Source organism: Macaca nemestrina, chromosome 10 (assembly GCF_043159975.1).
Source record: "Macaca nemestrina isolate mMacNem1 chromosome 10, mMacNem.hap1, whole genome shotgun sequence".
NCBI classification, from domain to species: domain Eukaryota; kingdom Metazoa; phylum Chordata; class Mammalia; order Primates; family Cercopithecidae; genus Macaca; species Macaca nemestrina.
The window spans coordinates 75,536,917-75,553,797 of record NC_092134.1 but is presented as its reverse complement, the minus strand read 5'-3'; the positions used below and the strand labels follow the sequence as shown (position 1 = coordinate 75,553,797).

The 16,881-nt window shown below is 48.5% G+C and overlaps 1 long non-coding RNA gene across 1 annotated transcript; it reads right to left on the bottom strand.

Moving 5' to 3' along the window:
- Positions 1–9,780: 9,780 nt before the first annotated feature.
- On the bottom strand, positions 9,781–12,805 carry LOC105474070 (uncharacterized). The gene is made up of 3 exons (XR_982659.2): positions 12,476–12,805; positions 12,071–12,221; positions 9,781–10,961 (listed from the first exon to the last, which is right to left on the bottom strand). It is a non-coding gene; the product is annotated as an uncharacterized lncRNA (long non-coding RNA).
- Between the last annotated feature and the right edge of the window lie 4,076 nt (positions 12,806–16,881).

Genomic DNA, 16,881 nt, shown 5'->3' with positions numbered 1-16,881 from the left:
GTTCCCTATTTACAGACCAAACCTCCCACTTCCCACGCTCCTCCCTACTCCGGTGGTGGGCAAAGGAAAGAAGGGGCCTCTCCTGCGCCCCACCCCCACCTCTCCAATCCTCCAAGCCCGGGTGCTCTCCTCCCTTACCTCCCTCCCTTCCCCGCCGCCTGCTGGGCCCTCTGGGGGCACAGCTTAGGTCGCTGTATTCCAAAACCCGGGTGGCTCTTTGAGGTCAAGTGGCGTGGTGGGGGTGGGGAGGGGACCGCCCTGACCCGGGCGGGCGTACTTGAGGCCTTTCAGTTATCAACAGACTGGGGGCCCTTCTCCCGAGACCTCCCAGGGGCCAACTTCGTTCTGGCCTCAAGAACTCAGTGGGGAATTGCGCAAGGCAGGTTTTCACTCTCCAGGGTCTGCGGTGCTAAGCGGTCCTCCAGTCCTCCCTGTACCCCCAGCCCAGGCTGCATAGCTATCCTACTCGAAGATACTGGCCGGGAGTCACCGGGGCAGGTGAACTTAAAGGACTAGAATCTCAACTCTTGGCCTGCAAAATGGATGGGAAAGTGAGAAGACTGGGAAGGGCCAGCCACTTAGTTTAGGCCAAGATCTATCCTTGTCAGGCAGGCCAAAGTCCAGAGCTACCTGGGTACCCCGTGTCAAGCTTGGGTCCTAGACCTCTGAGAGCTGTACTTTGGGCCTAGGGAAAGGGAAACTGAGACAGGATTGATTTCCATCAGAGCTGGGTAGACAGATATCCCCTAAGCAGCTCATTCCAGTATAGTACAAACTCAGATAGCTAGCAAAGCCCTGGGAAAGCCAGCCGCCATAGCTGAGGCAGGAGGATTGCTGGAACCCAGGAATTCGAGGCTGCAGTGAGCTATGATCGGGCAACTGCACTCCAGCCCATGGGACAGAGCAAGACCCATCTCTAAAAAAAAATAAGCCCTGTACTGGAGCTGACCCTGGTCACATGAAGGGGGCCCTGGCTTCTTTATGGGGTTGAGGCAGGCGTAAATGAATTGGACGTGGAGCACTGGCGACAGCCAACTTGTTTGAGAGGGTGTGACCTTGTAGGAAAGACGGAGAGTAGATGGTAGAATGGAGATGGCAGAGAGAGGCAGACTTTAAATATTGAGGGGAGCCTGCATTTTTTGTGACTCATTAATTCGCTCAAATCCTTTTTGAGCTCTTACTAAAAGTGAGTCATGCATTCATCTATTTGCATAATTACTGACTCCTTAACAGTGCACCAGGCCCCGTCCTGAGGCTACAGTGATCAAGACAGAGTTTCTGGCCTCAAGGAGCTTACAGTCTAACAGTGAGGGGCGGTTACAGTACAATGCCCTAAAGGCTTCAGCAGGGAAAGCAGAGGAGGAGGGGCGGGGAGGAGGAGAGGGAAGGAGTAGAAAGGGAGGAAGGAGGAAGAAGGGGAGGAGTGCCAGGAGGGCCGGGGGAGGGCTAAGTGGGGATAGCTCAGATAAGTGGAGAGAGCAACAGCTATGGAGGAAATGTTATCTGAAGTATAAACTAGAGTTCAGCATTTGGATGGGAGCAGAGGAGGGAAGACTAGTCTTCCAGCAAGGGGCACAGTGAGTACCTGTAAAGCCTTAAAAGCATGTTATAGACATTTACTTTTAATTAATTAATCAATTAATTTTTGAGATAGGATCTTGCTCCATTGCCCAGGCTGGAGTGCAGTGGTGTGATCACAGCTCTCTGCTGCCTCAACCTCCTGGGCTCAATCAATTCTCCTACCTCACTCTCCTAAGTAGCTGGGACCACAGGTGAGCACCAACACACCTGGCTAATTTTTAAATGTTTTTGTAGAGACAGGGTTTCTCTGCATTGCCCAGGCTGATCTTGAACTCCTGAGCTCAAGCGGTCCTCCCACCTTGGCCTCCCAAAGTGCTGGGATTACAGGTGTGAGCCACTGTGCCTGACCTCTAGAAACTTATAGTTCAATACAGCCACCCAGTTGATGGCTGCCACAGGAACAGGAGGAGATGGAGAAATTGCCTTAGTGAGTGGAAGAGGGTTAAGCTGATGGATAATACCTGTCCAGACGGGGTGAGCGTGGAGAAATCCCTGCTCCTTTGGGTCCACACAGTCCTGCAGGTGTGCTGTAGTGGAGATTGTGGCACCAGAGTTATAGTTGCTTTAGAAAATCAGTATTTATTTTATCAAGATAATACATACACCTAGCTGAAAAATCAAATCGTGCTAAAAGGCTTGTAACGCAAACAGAAGTCCCCCTGGCTTTTCTCTCAGCTCTTAGCCTAGTCCCCAGGGTCAACTGCTTTCAATTCTCAGCTGTTTTTTTCCTGGTACTTCCTTCCTTATTTATGCTTTTTTTTTTTTTTTTTTTTTTTGAGACAGAGCCTTGCTCTGTCACACAGGCTGGAGTGCAGTGGCACGATCTCGGCTCACTGCAACCTCTGCCTCCCAGGTTCAAGTAATTCTCCCTACCTCAGCCTCCCAAGCAGCTGGGATTACAGACGCACACTACCATGCCCGGCTAATTTTTGTAATTTTAGTAGAAATGGGGTTTCACCATGTTGGCCAAGCTGGTCTCAAACTCAAGACCTCTGGTGATCCACCCGCCTTAGCCTCCAAATGTGCTGGGATTACAGGCATAAACCACCATGCTTGGCCCCTTGTTTCTAAATAGTATATGTACTGCCATTCTGGATGCATCTAATTTGTTGACTTCTTGTCTTGGTAGTGGAGGATTTTGATTCTCTACTCGCTTCTTCCCCTCCCCGACTCACATTATGTTTATATCATAATCTATAGTTAAATCCATATTCAGTGGTTTCATTATTGAATTTGTAAATATTGTTTATTCTCAAGGCAAGTATTCTGGTTACATTTCCTTTTCTAAATAACTTTGTCATATACTCTGTTTATATTTCCTTTCTTGTACAACCTTTTTGTTTTTTCTGGAGTTAATTGCCTCATTTTTAATTTGCTTGGTTTTTTTCTTTGAATCTCTGGCTCTGTCTTCCCACACCCTTCAACAGTTCTGTAAAACGCCCTCTCAGTACAATTTTGCATATGGCCAAACCTGTCATATAATCTTACTGGTTCTCTTTTTCCCTTGGAGATTTTTGTCCTGGGGTGCTCCATACTTGCACATAACTCTGGACGTTTTGCCCTCTGGGCCGTGGTACACCTGTCATCCTGGGTTTCTCATCACCTTTGCCCTTTTCCTCTTTCCTGGACTCCGTGTTTTCTTCTTTCTTGGTTTACTCCCTTGTTTTGATGAAGCACATCCTCCAGTAGCTTCCTGAGAAAGAGTGCCTGGGAGGTAACATTTTAGACTTTTGCATTACTTAAAATGGCTTTATTCCATCCTCACACTTGATTGATAGTTTTGGCTGGGTATGGAATTTTAAGTTGAAAATCATTTTCCTTCATAATTTTGAAGACATTGTTCCTTTATTTTTCAGCTTCTAATTTTGTGGTTCAGAAGTTCTTGCCATTTTGATTTCTGAGACTTTGAATTCACCTCTGCCCTTTCCCCCAACCCCCAGTTTTAGGATTGTTTTCTTTTATCTCGGCTGTTTTGAAATGTCACGGTATATTGCTGTTGGTCGCTTTTTATTCATTTTTCTGTGTATTTGTCAGGTTCTTTAAATCTAATACAGCGGTTCTTAAAGTATAGTCCCCAGTCCAGCAGCATCAGTATCACCTGTGGGAACATGTCAGCAATGCAAACACAAGCCTACCAAGTATTCTGATGCATGCTAAAGCTTAAGAACCTCTGTCCCAAAACAATTTATGTACTTTAGTTCTGGGAATTGCTTTATAATTTCTTTGAAATTTCTTCCTCCATTTTCCCTGTTCATTCCTTCTGTATTTCTGATTACTTGGATGCTAGGCTCCTTGGATTGATCCTCTAAGTTTTTTATTATTTCTCTCTTATTAACCATCTCTTTGTTCTATTTTCTGGTAGGTATTCGCTATGTTATATCCTAATCTATTTGCTAAGTATATCGTTATTACTCTTTTTCTTTTTTCTTTATATAATTTTCTTTTTTTCTTTTTTTTTTTTTTTTTTTTTGAGGCGGAGTCTCGCTCTGTAGCCCGGGCTGGAGTGCAGTGGCCGGATCTCAGCTCACTGCAAGCTCCGCCTCCCAGGTTTACGCCATTCTCCTGCCTCAGCCTCCCGAGTAGCTGGGACTACAGGCGCCCGCCACCTCGCCCGGCTAGTTTTTTGTATTTTTTAGTAGAGACGGGGTTTCACGGTGTTCGCCAGGATGGTCTCGATCTCCTGACCTCGTGATCCACCCGTCTCGGCCTCCCAAAGTGCTGGGATTACAGGCTTGAGCCACCGCGCCCGGCCTTCTTTATATAATTTTCAACAGTGCTTTCATGTTCTCTATTTTTTCTTTCTTTTAAGATAAATATTTTTTTAAAGAGAAAGAGTCTCACTGCGTTGCCCAGGCTAGAGTGCTGTGGCTATTCACATGTATGATCACACTGTTGGTCAGCATGGGAGGTTTTTTTTTTTTTTTTTTTTTTCCTGAGACAGTCTTGCTCTGTTGCCCAGGCTGGAGTGCAGTGGCGTGATCTCGGCTCACTGCAATCCTGGGTTCAAGCAATTCTGCTGCTGAGGCAGGAGACTATAGATGTGTGCCACCACGCCTGGCTAATTTTTGTATTTTTAGTAGAGACGAGGTTTCACTGTGTTGCCCAGACTGGTCTCGAACTCCTGACCTCAAGCAATTTGCCCGCCTCGGCCTCCCAAAGTGCTGGGATTATAGGCATGAGCCACCGCACCCAACCAGCATGAGAGTTTTGACCTGCTCTATTTTTGACCTGAACCGGTTCCCTCTTCCCTCTTAGGCAAATGGGTGATTCCCTGATCCTAGCGTAGCACATTACAGCCCAGAACTGGGCTCAAGTGACGTTTTCACATCAGCCTCTGAAGTTGCTGTACCACCATGCCCAGCATTTCTTTTTCTTTTCTTTTTTTGAGATGCGGTCTTACTCTGTCATCCAGACTGTAGTGCAATGGTGCGATCTCAGTTCACAGCAACCTTCGCTCCCCAGGTTCAAGCGATTGTCCTGCTTCAGCCTCCTGAGTAGCTGGGATTACAGGTGCCTGACACCGTGCCTGGCTAATTTTTGTATTTTTAGTAGACTTGGTTTCACCATGTTGGCCAGGCTGGTCTTGAGCTGCCTGCCCCCATGATTCATTTATCTCCCACTGGGTCCTTCCCACAACATGTGGGAATTATGGGAACTACAATTGAAGATGAGATTTGGGTGGGGACTTCAGGTGATCTGCCCGCCTCAGCCTCCCAAAATGCTGGAATTGTAGGTGTGAGCCTTGGCGCCTGGCCTCTTTTCTTTCCTTTTTTTTTTTTTTTTTTTTTTTTTTTTGAGACGGAGTCTTGCTGTGTCACCCAAGCTGGAGTGCAGTGGTGTGATCTTGGCTCACTGCAACCTCCACCTCCCAGGTTCAAGCGATTCTCCTGCTTCAGCCTCCCGAGTAGCTGGGGTTACAGGTACCCGCCACCACGCCCGGCTTTTTTTTTTTTTTTTTTTGTATTTTTAGTAGAGATGGGGTTTCACCATGATGACCAGGCTAGTCTTGAACTCCTGACCTCAAGGGATCCTCCTGCCTTGGCCTCCCAAAGTGCTGGGATTACAGGTGTGAGCCACCGCACCCGGCCTCTTTCTTTCTCCCTTTTTTTAAAGAAATAGTTTCATGTCCTTTGGACACGTGAAGTATTTTATCTCTCTGAGGATATTAACTTGAATTTTTCTTCCCCCGTGTTTTGATTTGCATCATGCTGGAGGCTCTCCTCAGAGGTTTGGTGGTCCTTGGCTGTCCACTCCTGTTGAGAGGGAGGCTCTAGCGATCCAGTTGGAAGCTCTCCCTGTGGGCTCCCAGTAGGGCAATCAAGTGGCTGGCTGGACTCCTTCATTGGAGGGTATCAATTGTCAGTGTCAATAGGCTTTTTCTCTGGCACATTTTGTTTTTTTCCAGAAAAGAATGATCTAGTTTCATCTCCTGCTTGAAGGTTACAAACCCCTCATCCAGAGTTCTAGAGCCAGCTATAGTGTGGGAGTTAAGAGAGAAGTGTGTGGCAGGGAGACCGGGTGTTATCATTCAGATGCCAACTGTATTAGTCTGTTCTCACGCTGCTAATAAAGACATACCCAAGTCTGGACAATTTATAAAGGAAAGAGGTTTAATGGACTCATAGTTCCACATGGTTGGGAAGACCTCACAATCATGGCAGAAGAGGAAGGAATAGCAAAGGGACTTCTTACCTGGTGGTCGGCAAGAGAGAGAATGAGAATGAAGCGAAAGGAGAAACCCCTTATCAAACCATCCCATCTCGTGAGACTTATTCACTACCTTGAGAACAGTATGGGGGAAACTGCCCCCATGATTCATTTATCTCCCACTGGGTCCTTCCCACAACACATGGGAATTATGGGAGCTACAACTGAAGATGAGATTTGGGTGGGGACAGAGCCAAACCGTATCACCGACTTTCCCTCAGTCTTTGATCCCACTCCTTTTCCTGCATCTCCCCAACCCCTAAGTCCAGAATCTTTCTGCTTCAATATCTCTAGACTCCATCTTCCTGTCTCCTGCAGGAATGGGGAGGGGACACATTAAGCTACCTGATTGTGCTGGGGATGGCTAGGGTTCCTGACAGTCTAATTGCTCTTTAAAGAGATCTTCAAGCGATCTCTGGAGTTTCAGACCTTGCCTCAGTTTTAGACCCCTGCCCATCCTTCTGACTTACTTGCTACTTCCAATTCCCGAGCTTTCCTGGGTTTCCGAGGGAAGAATCAGCTTGCTTCTCATGGGTCTGTGCCTCCAAATGTTTTTGGTCTGCCCTTCTTGGACTCTGTGGGGTCGTTTGCCATTCTTCTATCCATTTTCTGTTTTCATATGATGGGGGGCCAGGATTCTAAATCCTTGTTTCGTTGAAGATGGACTTTGGGTTCCTGTTTCTTATTTTCCTTATCATCTTGGGGGTGATTTTTGAGAGGAGAAGGGGGCTTTACTCCACTATCTTGTGACCTGAAGGCAGAGATGTCTTCTATTTTTTTTTTTTTGAGACGGAGTCTCGCTATCTTCCAGGCTGGAGTGTAGTGGGGCGATCTCGGCTCACTGCAAGCTCCGCCTCCCGGGTTCACGCCATTCTCCTGCCTCAGCCTCCTGAGTAGCTGGGACTACAGGTGCCCGCCACCACGCCCGGCTCATTTTTTGTATTGTTAGTAGAGACGGGGTTTCACCGTGTTGGTCAGGATAGTCTTGATCTCCTGACCTCATGGTCCGCCCGCCTCGGCCTCCCAAAGTGCTGGGATTACAGGCGTGAGCCACGGTGCCCGGCCAGATATGTCTTCTTGAGGTGGAAGTGGTGGTGCTTGTGCCAGACACTCTTGCTGACAAAGTGACTGAAAGTGGGCCATCTGTTAGGAGGAAGGTGAGGAGGGGAGGAGAGAAGCTTCCGGAGCTTAGACAAGCTGCTGTGGGAACTTGATTTGGAACCCCTGACCCCCGCCCTCCTAAGAGGGCCCAAGAGGAAAAAGATTACTGGGCCCCAGTGAGGCCTGGTTGAGGTGAGACCGTGAGAATCGGTGGTGAGTTCAGCAGGGAACAGGGATGGAGACAGAGAGCAGTGAGCAACAGCTTCTAGCTCAGAGGAGGATGTGAGGGGATGGGGCATTCTAGAGCCAGAAGGAGGGCAGTGAAGTGGCTTGGGGGCAGGCCGTTGGCCAGGGAGCGGAAGAGGACAAGACAGTATTGACAGCCACTGATTAGATGTTGGTGATGTGCCAGAGACTGGGCCAGGTTCTTCAAAGCAGGCTCAGTGGGAGTGGGCAGCCAGGAGGAGAAAGGAAAGGCGGTGTAGGTCAGTGAAGGAAGGGCTGAGTCCCGGAGGTGGGAGTGGGGCAGGTCTGAGTGATGATGGAGTCTCCTGCTCCAGCGGTGAGAGACTGCTCACGTGCAGACCCATGAAGCAGGGTGTCCCTGAGGAGGGCAAGAGGTGAGGTGGGAAGAAGCAGTGGTATAATGGTTAAGTCTTCAGAAAGAATGGCAGCAGGTGGGAGAGGCCAGTTGTTTAGATGGGTGGCCTCTCAGGAACCAAGGAAAGATACTATTTTATTTTATTTAGTTTTTAGAGATGAGGTCTCACTATGTTGCCTAGGCTGGAGTGCAGTGGCTATTCACAGGCACGATCATAGGGCACTGCAGCCTTGAACTTCAGGGCTCAAGTGATCCTTCTTTTTTTTTTTTTTTTTGAGACAGGGTCTGGCCCTGTTGCCCAGGCTGGAGTGTAGTGGTGCAGTCTCACTGTAGCCTCTGCCTCCTGGATTCAAGCCATCCTCCCACCTCAGCCTCCTGAATAGGGGACTACAGGCACATGCCATCATACCCAGCTAATTTTTTTGTATTTTTAGTACAGATGGGGTCTTGCTGTGTTGCCCCAACTGGTCTCAAACTCCTGGACTCACTTCACCCACCATGGCCTCCCAAAGGGTTTGGATTACAGGTGTGAGGCACTGCACTCGGCCTTCAAATGATCCTTCTGCCTCAGCCTTCCGAGTAGTGGGAACAAGAGGTTCCAACTACCACGCCTGACTTAAAATTTTAAAAAGGAATGGTGATCAGTTCACTTTATTTTATTTATTTATATTTTGAGACAGGGTCTTGCTGTGTCACCCAGGCTGGAGTGCAGTGGCACGATCACGGCTCACTGCAGCCTTGACTTCCTGGGCTTCAGGGATCCTCCCACTTCAGCCACCTGAGTAGCTGGGACCACAGGTGCACACCACCAAGCTCGGCTAATTTTTGTATTTTTGGTAGAGGCAGGGTTTTTCCCTTTGTTGCCCAGGCTAGTCTCAAACTCCTGAGCTCAACTGATCTGCCTACCTCGGCCTCCCAAAGTGCTGGGATTACAGGTGTGAACCACCGAAAGGGACCTTCAGTTCACTTTAATACTTACTGAACATTTATGTAATGCACCTGCCCCAGGTTACATAGCTTGGGGTACAGTCACAATAAGACACCTAAAATACATAGCCTCTTACTCTAAGCTGTAACAACTCAGCTCTCATGCATGACTCCACAGTCTTTTCCTGACGTCCTTGGACTATTTTCCATGTGCTTCTATATGGTCATTCTATGCCGCCTCACAGATGTGTGCTGATAGCACTCCTCCTGGCCGAGAAGGCTGCTCCTGTCATCTCATCAGGCAGCCCCTGAGTGTAGCTCAGCCAGGCTTCTGTGGTTACAGGCCACAGAAACCAACTTTGGCTAACTTAAGCAGAAAAACAATTTATTGGAAGGTTATTGGGCAGCTCATAGATTCAAAAATTGGGCAGCTCATAGATTCAACAGCTACTCTCTACCCTTTTTCTGTGCTGGTAAAGGCTTGATTTTGTCCTGAAATTTACCTGCCTGTACCCAAGAAAGGAGACCCCCTCCTCAGCCACACGGGATGAATGTTGATGAGTCTCAGCCAACCAGGGCACTTCCTGCCTCTGTGCCAGTGATTGGTTTAGGTTTAGGCATGTGATGCAGCCCTGGCCAAGGACACACAAGGGGAAGCCCACTAGGCCAGGGCTTTCGGAAAGAAACACAGAGAAGCTGACTTTATTAAAGGTGGACTTAATGCTCTCTGCCTCTGAAAAATAATATACTTGCCCATTGTTTAAGGTGCTTTTAGTTGGTCTTCTGTGCTTTTAGTTGAAAGGTTCTGACACATGAAGGCTAGCTATTTTTCCTGGGTAGTAGGTGGGGCTAAAGATGGGAAAATAAGCTGATGGCTAAAGGGTGAAATGAAAAGAGTTTGCAAAATAAAGGAGCTGATATATTTTTTGAAGGCAGAATAATTACCTAATAGAAAAGAACTGACTGAAAATGCTAGAGAGAAGGGGACTAACTCAGGGAGAAGGAGGCCACCACTCATCAAGCAGACACTTGCCATATGCCAGGCACTATGAAAGGGGGTGGGATACAGTGATAGATAGAAATATAAGGTCCCTGCTCTTAGGGAAGCTTTCAGTCTGGGTGGGGCAGAGAGACAATGAACTTGTAAGTAACAAAATAAACAGGATAAGATAATGGGAAGTAATTTGGCGGGGGGGCAGTTAATTTTGATAGAGGATGGTCCAGAAAGTCTCCTCTGAAGAAGATGAGATCCGCCCACCTCGGCCTCCCAAAGTGCTGGATTACAGGCGTGAGCCACCGAGGGGGGCCTTCAGTTCACTTTAATATTTACTGAACATTCATGTAATGCACCTGCCCAAGGTTACATAGCCTGGGGGTACAGGGATGGGCCAGCCACATGAAGAAACTTAGGAGGACTCCAGAAGACATCTCAGGGCAACAGTGGGCTCTGTCCTGACTACAGCAATGAAGTCCAATGTCCATTCAGAAAAGGAAAAGAAATGGTAGCAAAGTTTGCCTTGAGGTTCCTGCAGGCCACGAGTGACCGAGCAGCTGGAGAGATATATTTTCCCAGGGCTGGCATGGATATCACCTCCCCTGTGGCAGGACAGACTGGGAACCCTGGTGTTGCTGACTTTCTGGAAGCTGGAGAGGTCTGAGTGGAATATTTGGAGTGCGTTATATACCATAGGTGGCTTGTGCTGGCCACCATGGTCTATAACTCTGTTGGATGTCCTTAATTTTCTACTGATAAATAGATTTGCTACTTGATTTTCTACTGTGGGTTGGAGGGAAGATACTTGGGGCCAGCAGATGACTCACACCTCTGATCCCTACATGCCCAGCTGCCTCTGTCTCCCCTTGCCTATGCAGTCTGGAATTCCAATCTGCTCCCCTGTTTAACATCTCATCCAATCAATATGTGCCTCTGAAGTCTTCACTTTGTGAGTAGCGTCTTTGACATGTTTGTGTCGGGTGGATACCATGACAGAAAGACAAGACTTGGCCTCAAGGAGTTTGCTGGTCAAATTCGAGAACATTGCATCTGAAATAATTAGAAAATAATTTATCAGTAGAAAATAAAGGACATCCAACAGAGGTGTAGACCATGTGTGGCCATCACAAGCCACCTATGGTATACAGTGCACTGGTTTATATACCATCTACTGCATTAGTCCCAGCCTCCCAAACTGGCACCAACAGTCCTCTTCTCCTTGTCCACTACTCCCTTCTTCCCTCCAAGATCCCTTTGGAGGTGATCCATCAAGTTGGAGCCTGACATATCATTTCTGCTCATCGTGTGTGGCCTTCCTCCAATTTCCTGGGGATGTGAAGGAGGAGGAGGGAGGGACCAGTCAGCTGGATGGAGACTTCTTTGCCCAAAGGTGATAGTACCACAGTGGGGCTCTTCACAGGCAGTCATTTTGAGACCTATCCAGCACAAGGTTCTAGTTTTGGGGGTCCTGACACTTAAATGAGAAAATATTGAGTGCTTACCTTGTGCCAGTGTCTGTTTAAAGAGGCAGACCAATGACACTTCTCTTGTATTATTTCATTCAATCCACACAACAATTGCCTTTGGTGGGAATTTTAATTATTCCATTTTACAGTTGGGGAAACTAAGGTACAGAAAGATAAAGTCACTTACCCTTATCAAACAACTAGTAAGTAGTGGAGCCACGATTTGAACCCAAGCAGACTGCCTGCAGCATCCCTGGTTGGCACCCCTGTGCACACCGCCAAATTGTCTTATTCTAGGAATTTCCCTTCCCTGCGCCATGACATATTAAAAACTCAGCTAGAGGTCATTTTGAGCAAGGAACCCTTCTCCACTCTGCCTTTCCATGAGTGGGAGTTGGGATCCCAGAGAAGAGGAATTCCAGAAGAGGCACTGACACTTTGGCTATTTTTCCTGAATGTTCCCCAGGCAGGGAGTGCCAGCTTTTGATTCGGCCAGGTGTCTCTCTGTTCTTCTAATTAACACCAGACTCAGCCTTTAGCCAGAGCCCTGCCTGTAGCTGGAATCCACCTTGCAGCTCAGGGGCCAGCTTGCTGTGACTGCCACAGAGGACAAAGCAAGTGCTAACTCGGGGTGGAGCCTCCTGTAATGATGCTCCCTTTGCCTCATCCATAAAAAGCTCCACTCAGATCTACCTCGTTTATGGTGGAGGCCAGGGTGGCAGAGTGTGCAGGAGGAGGCAGAATCAGGCTGAAACAGCTCCTCTTTTCCTCCCTGGATTCTTTTCCAAAATGCTGTCAGCACTGCCAGTTGGAAAATATTTTTCTCCCTCCCTTTGTCTTCTTTCTTATTAAGAAAAAAAAAAAAAAAAAGCCATCTGGTGTCAAATTCACTCCTGGCACATCATAAAGGGTAGCACTAAAAATGTCCCCGAAAAACTAAAAGCAAAACCACAGCAGTACACATGGGATTTAATCTCAACATCCTAGAATTTCAGAGTTGATAAGGCCCTCCGAGATCAAACCCTTCCTGTACACAGGAGGAAACTGAGGCCGGGAGGGATTATGTTATTCTTTCAAAAATGTTTACTGAGCGCCTACTATGTTCAAGGCACTCTTCAGGCGCCGCAGATGAATCACGAACACAACAGTGAGGCAGAAATCCCCTCCTCCTTGGAGCTTTCCGTGGGAGGGTCTTGCCTCGGCCCTCGGGCCTGCGTCTGCCGCCGTTTTTAAACGGCCCCGAAGTTGGGAGCTCTGGCTGGGCCACCCTTGGGCTGCGGGCCGGGCCTGGGGCCGCCCCTCTCTTCCCGCCCGGAGCCGCAGCGTCCAGAGGGGCGAAGTTTGTGGCCGCCGCCGGCCCTGCTGTCTCCCGCGCTTCCCCCGCTGGAGCGCCGGCCCCGCATTCCTCCGGGTTGAGCAACAGCTTTTCCTCCGAGGGCGGCGGGCCAGGCAAGGCGGGGCCGCGAGCGCTGGGGCCCTCGCGGGGCGCGGCCCTAGTGTCCGGGGCCTCTGGCAGCGCCCCGGGTTTAAGTGGAGCGCGGCTGCCAGGCCCTCCCCGGGGAGCCGAGCCCGGAGACCGGGGCCGCAGAGCCCGGGTCCCAGCCTACCCTTTCCTGCAGCGCCGGCGGGATTGCCCAATGACCAAGCGGGTGCCGGGCCTCACCCGACCTTGTGTTGGCGTTGGTCCGGATTGACCGCCCACTCTGACGCCCTGTACTGAGTGAGAGCGCCTTTGCTTCCATTTTTACTCCAATCCTGGAGATTCTTTGTCGATGAAAAGAGGACAGTTTATAGTTAACTCCAGAAGAGGGGTCCTAACTCAGTTCTTTGAATTTAAATACTTAACAATCATCTATGTGTGCGTGTATATATATATATACACACATATATATACATACACATACACATATATACATACACACACACATATACACATACATATTTGAGACAGAGTCTTGCCCTGTCCCCCAGTCTGGAGTGCAGTGGCACAATCTCAGCTCACTGCAACATCTGCCTCCCGGGTTCAAGCGATTCTCCCACCTTAGTCTTTGAGTAGATAGGACTGTAGATGTGTGCCATGCCAGGCTAATTTTTGTATTTTTAGTAGAGACAGGGTTTCACCATGTTGGCCAGGCTGGTACTGAACCCCTGGACTCAAGTGATCTGCCTGCCTCGGCCTCCCAAAGTGCTGGGATTACAGGCATGAACCACCATGCCCCACCCTTCGTCTTTTTCTTTTCCTGCCTCTTAAATCTTGAGCTTAGGTCTTGAATTTTTTTAGCTTTATTTTATTTTAGTATACTTTTTGTTTTGGAAAATTTTTAGATGTACATAAAAGTTACAACAATAGTGTAGAGAATTCCCATGTACTCTTCACCCCGCTTCCCCCAAAATTAATATCTTACGTAACTATGGTACATTTGTCAAAATGAAGAATTAACATTGGAACAATGCTATTAACAAAACTACAGACTTTATTTGGATTTCACATGTTTCCACTCATGTCCTTTTTCTGTTTCAGAATTCAGTCTGGTACATCACCGTGCATTTAGGGGTTTGAAGCCTTTTAGTATGTAATCCAGATTTCATTGTGTAGAGTCTCTCCCCTTGACAATGAGGCAGGAAGCAGAGTCCCTGGCACTGGATTGACCTCCCTGTCCTTGTCCTGATGGCCCAGGAAACACCTCGAGCCCTGGATATCCTGAGAATGCTATTAAGGGATTCCTGCTAGGTCTGCCTGCTGGTTCCGGTAGCACCTGGTATAAATCCGGATCCCAAGGCCTGCACCTGGTCCTACTGGATAGCAACAAGGAAGTCCATGGGGTTCTTTAGAGAACACTCAGAGCTAAGGAGGTAAGCAGGTGCATGAGCTCCCTGTCTTTTTTTTACTTTTTATTTTTAAATTGAGATAGGGTCTCACCCTGTCACCCAGGCTGGAGTGCAGTGGTATAATCATGGCTCACTGCAGCCTCAACCTCCTGAGCTCAAGTGATCCTCCTACCTCAGCCTCCTGAGAAGCTAGGACTACAGGCATGTGCCACCAAGCCTGGCTAATTTTCTTTTCTTTTCTTTTTGTTTGGTAGGGACAGGGTCTCCCTGTTTTGACCAGGCTGGTCTTGAACTCCTGGGCTCAAGTGATCCTCCCATCTTGGCCTCCCAAAGTGCTGGGATTATAGGTGTGAGCCACCATGCCTGGCCGACTCCTACTGTCTTTAGGCATTTTGAGACTTGCTATAATTTTGGAAGTGACTGGAGTTTGACCTGAAGGCACTCTCCTCTGTTTGGTTGTGGGAGGGGTCCAGATACCTGGGAACGCCTTTATGGCCAACTCAAGTAGCTGGAAAAAGCCTATGGCAGATTTCTAGTAACTACCCCTGCAGAAACCCTGATTCTTAGCTGAACACTGCCAGGAACTGTAAAGGGTCTGAGATTTTGTCCTACTTACAAGCTAACAAATTAGCCCACCTGTGTCATAGCTTGTGATAGAAGCCTAGACTCCTGGGTCAGAGATGAAGGACAGTTTATTATTCACAGCAATAGCAGTAACAAGAGTATCAGTCCTAATTCCCACAGGATTTTGCAGAAAGGGCCTGGTGATGCCTGCACACCCAGTGGATTGCATTTCAAGACAGGAACCCTGAACTTAGGGAACCCAGATCTTTTAGAATGTTCCATGAATATTTTATAAGGGGCAGCATGCCTGCCCCTTTGGGAGGGAGACATTGTAGATCTTCCAAGGCTGTCCACTATATCCTGAAAATGATAATCTGGAACAAGGGACAGTCAATGCCTCACTTGCAAGATGTGTAGAAATGGAATAGAACCATGGAGCATTGTCTCCCAACGAACAAACGGCCATATAAGACAAGTATACATTTCCCAACCTCTCCTGCAGCTAAGTGTAGCCATGTAACTAAATTGTTATCTGTTGCGTGTGTGGCGGCTTCTGGGAAATTTCAATGACTAGCATGCACCCTGGGCAGCTTCTTCCCGTCTTCTTTTCCTGATGGCTGGAATGTGGACATGATGTTGGAGCTTGAGCAGTCATGTGGGACCAGGACTAGCATGTTAAGGATTGAGGATGGCAGGCAGTGAGGGGAAAGGGGCCTAGGTCTCTGATGGTGGTGGAGCTCACAAACTAGGTCTGTACTTTAGATTTGCTTATATGAGAGAAAAAGACACTCCCATCTAGTTTTAACTTGTTGTTGTTGTTTTTTGGTATATGCGCCTGAACTTTATTCTCACTGATGCAGGGTTAGAGCAGAGGAGGACCAATGGAGGGTTAAGCCCGTCAGCAGAGAGAAGGGTCAGGGGCCCTGCTCCCCTTTCCCTCCATCTCAGCTTCAGCAACGACAGGGGAGGGGAGCAGGAGTCATCTCGGGCTTGTTCACCACCCACTGGTGATGCTCCATTCACAAGGGGGCCTGGTCGGCCACGCGACCCAGCAGCATCCATTTGAAGGCCGCAAGCAACAAGCTGGCTCCATTCACAAACCCTGTCCTCCTTTGAAAACCAATCACCATGCGAAGCGTGACTGGGTGGTGGCTGGTGTCGGCCCATCTGTCACGCCCTTTCAGGGAGCCTGGTGGCGGCAGCCAGCCTGGGCCGAGCCAGCCCCTCTCCCTTTGTACCCCAGGGACACGCACTGTAACGAGATCACAGTGCCTACTGAATTATTCAGAGCTGCCCTGAGTGTCAGTTTTATTATAAACATGCAGATTGCTCCAGGCTCCAAACTTCCAAACCTCCAGCAACCGTCTCCCTCCAGGATTTTGCAGTGACTGCTTTGTGCCTGTGATTTCCCCAGGCCTTGATGGCCTAATTTCCCTTTGACCAGTTCCTACCTGCTGCTGGACTTGAAAGCCTCGGCCCTTTACCCATTGCTTCCACAAGCCCTATTCCGTGCTTAAAAACTGTCCTCTCCACCGCCCCAGCAGTCCTGCCGCTGCCTCTCCCATCTCCTACTGGCTTCACTGCCCAAGTGGGTGACATCAGACTTGGAGAGTGCAGCTCGCCTTCCTCTGCTGGGGACATGGATCCTCCTCTACTGTGGGCTTCAGTGTGATCTTTAAGCCCACTAGGTCTTCCCGCCCATCTGGGTGTTCTAGACCCAACTCTGTCCTCTGCCCTTCCGCATATGTCCCAGATCCCTGGTGCTCTCCGGAGTTGATCCGGAGAATACCCCCCAGCTGGTAATGAAGCGAAGATGGTAATGCACATTTAAGAGTAATGAAATGCAGTGATATTTCAGGCCTGACAGACCTATTTCTGGCAGCCTTAGAATTAAAGTGTGAGGCTTTGTACTGCAGCTGCTACTAGGAGCCTTCAGAGTTTTTCTAAAGATGTGAATAAAGCTTCCAGGGTTTCAGCTCAGATCACTGTGGCTATTTATCCTGCTGCTGCTTTCATTGTACCTTTTTATTTGAAATTTTAGAGCTTTCAGATGAAGGGAACGCAGCAGTAAGTGCAAAGCATACAAAATATCCTGGTGGGGGAGAATGTCC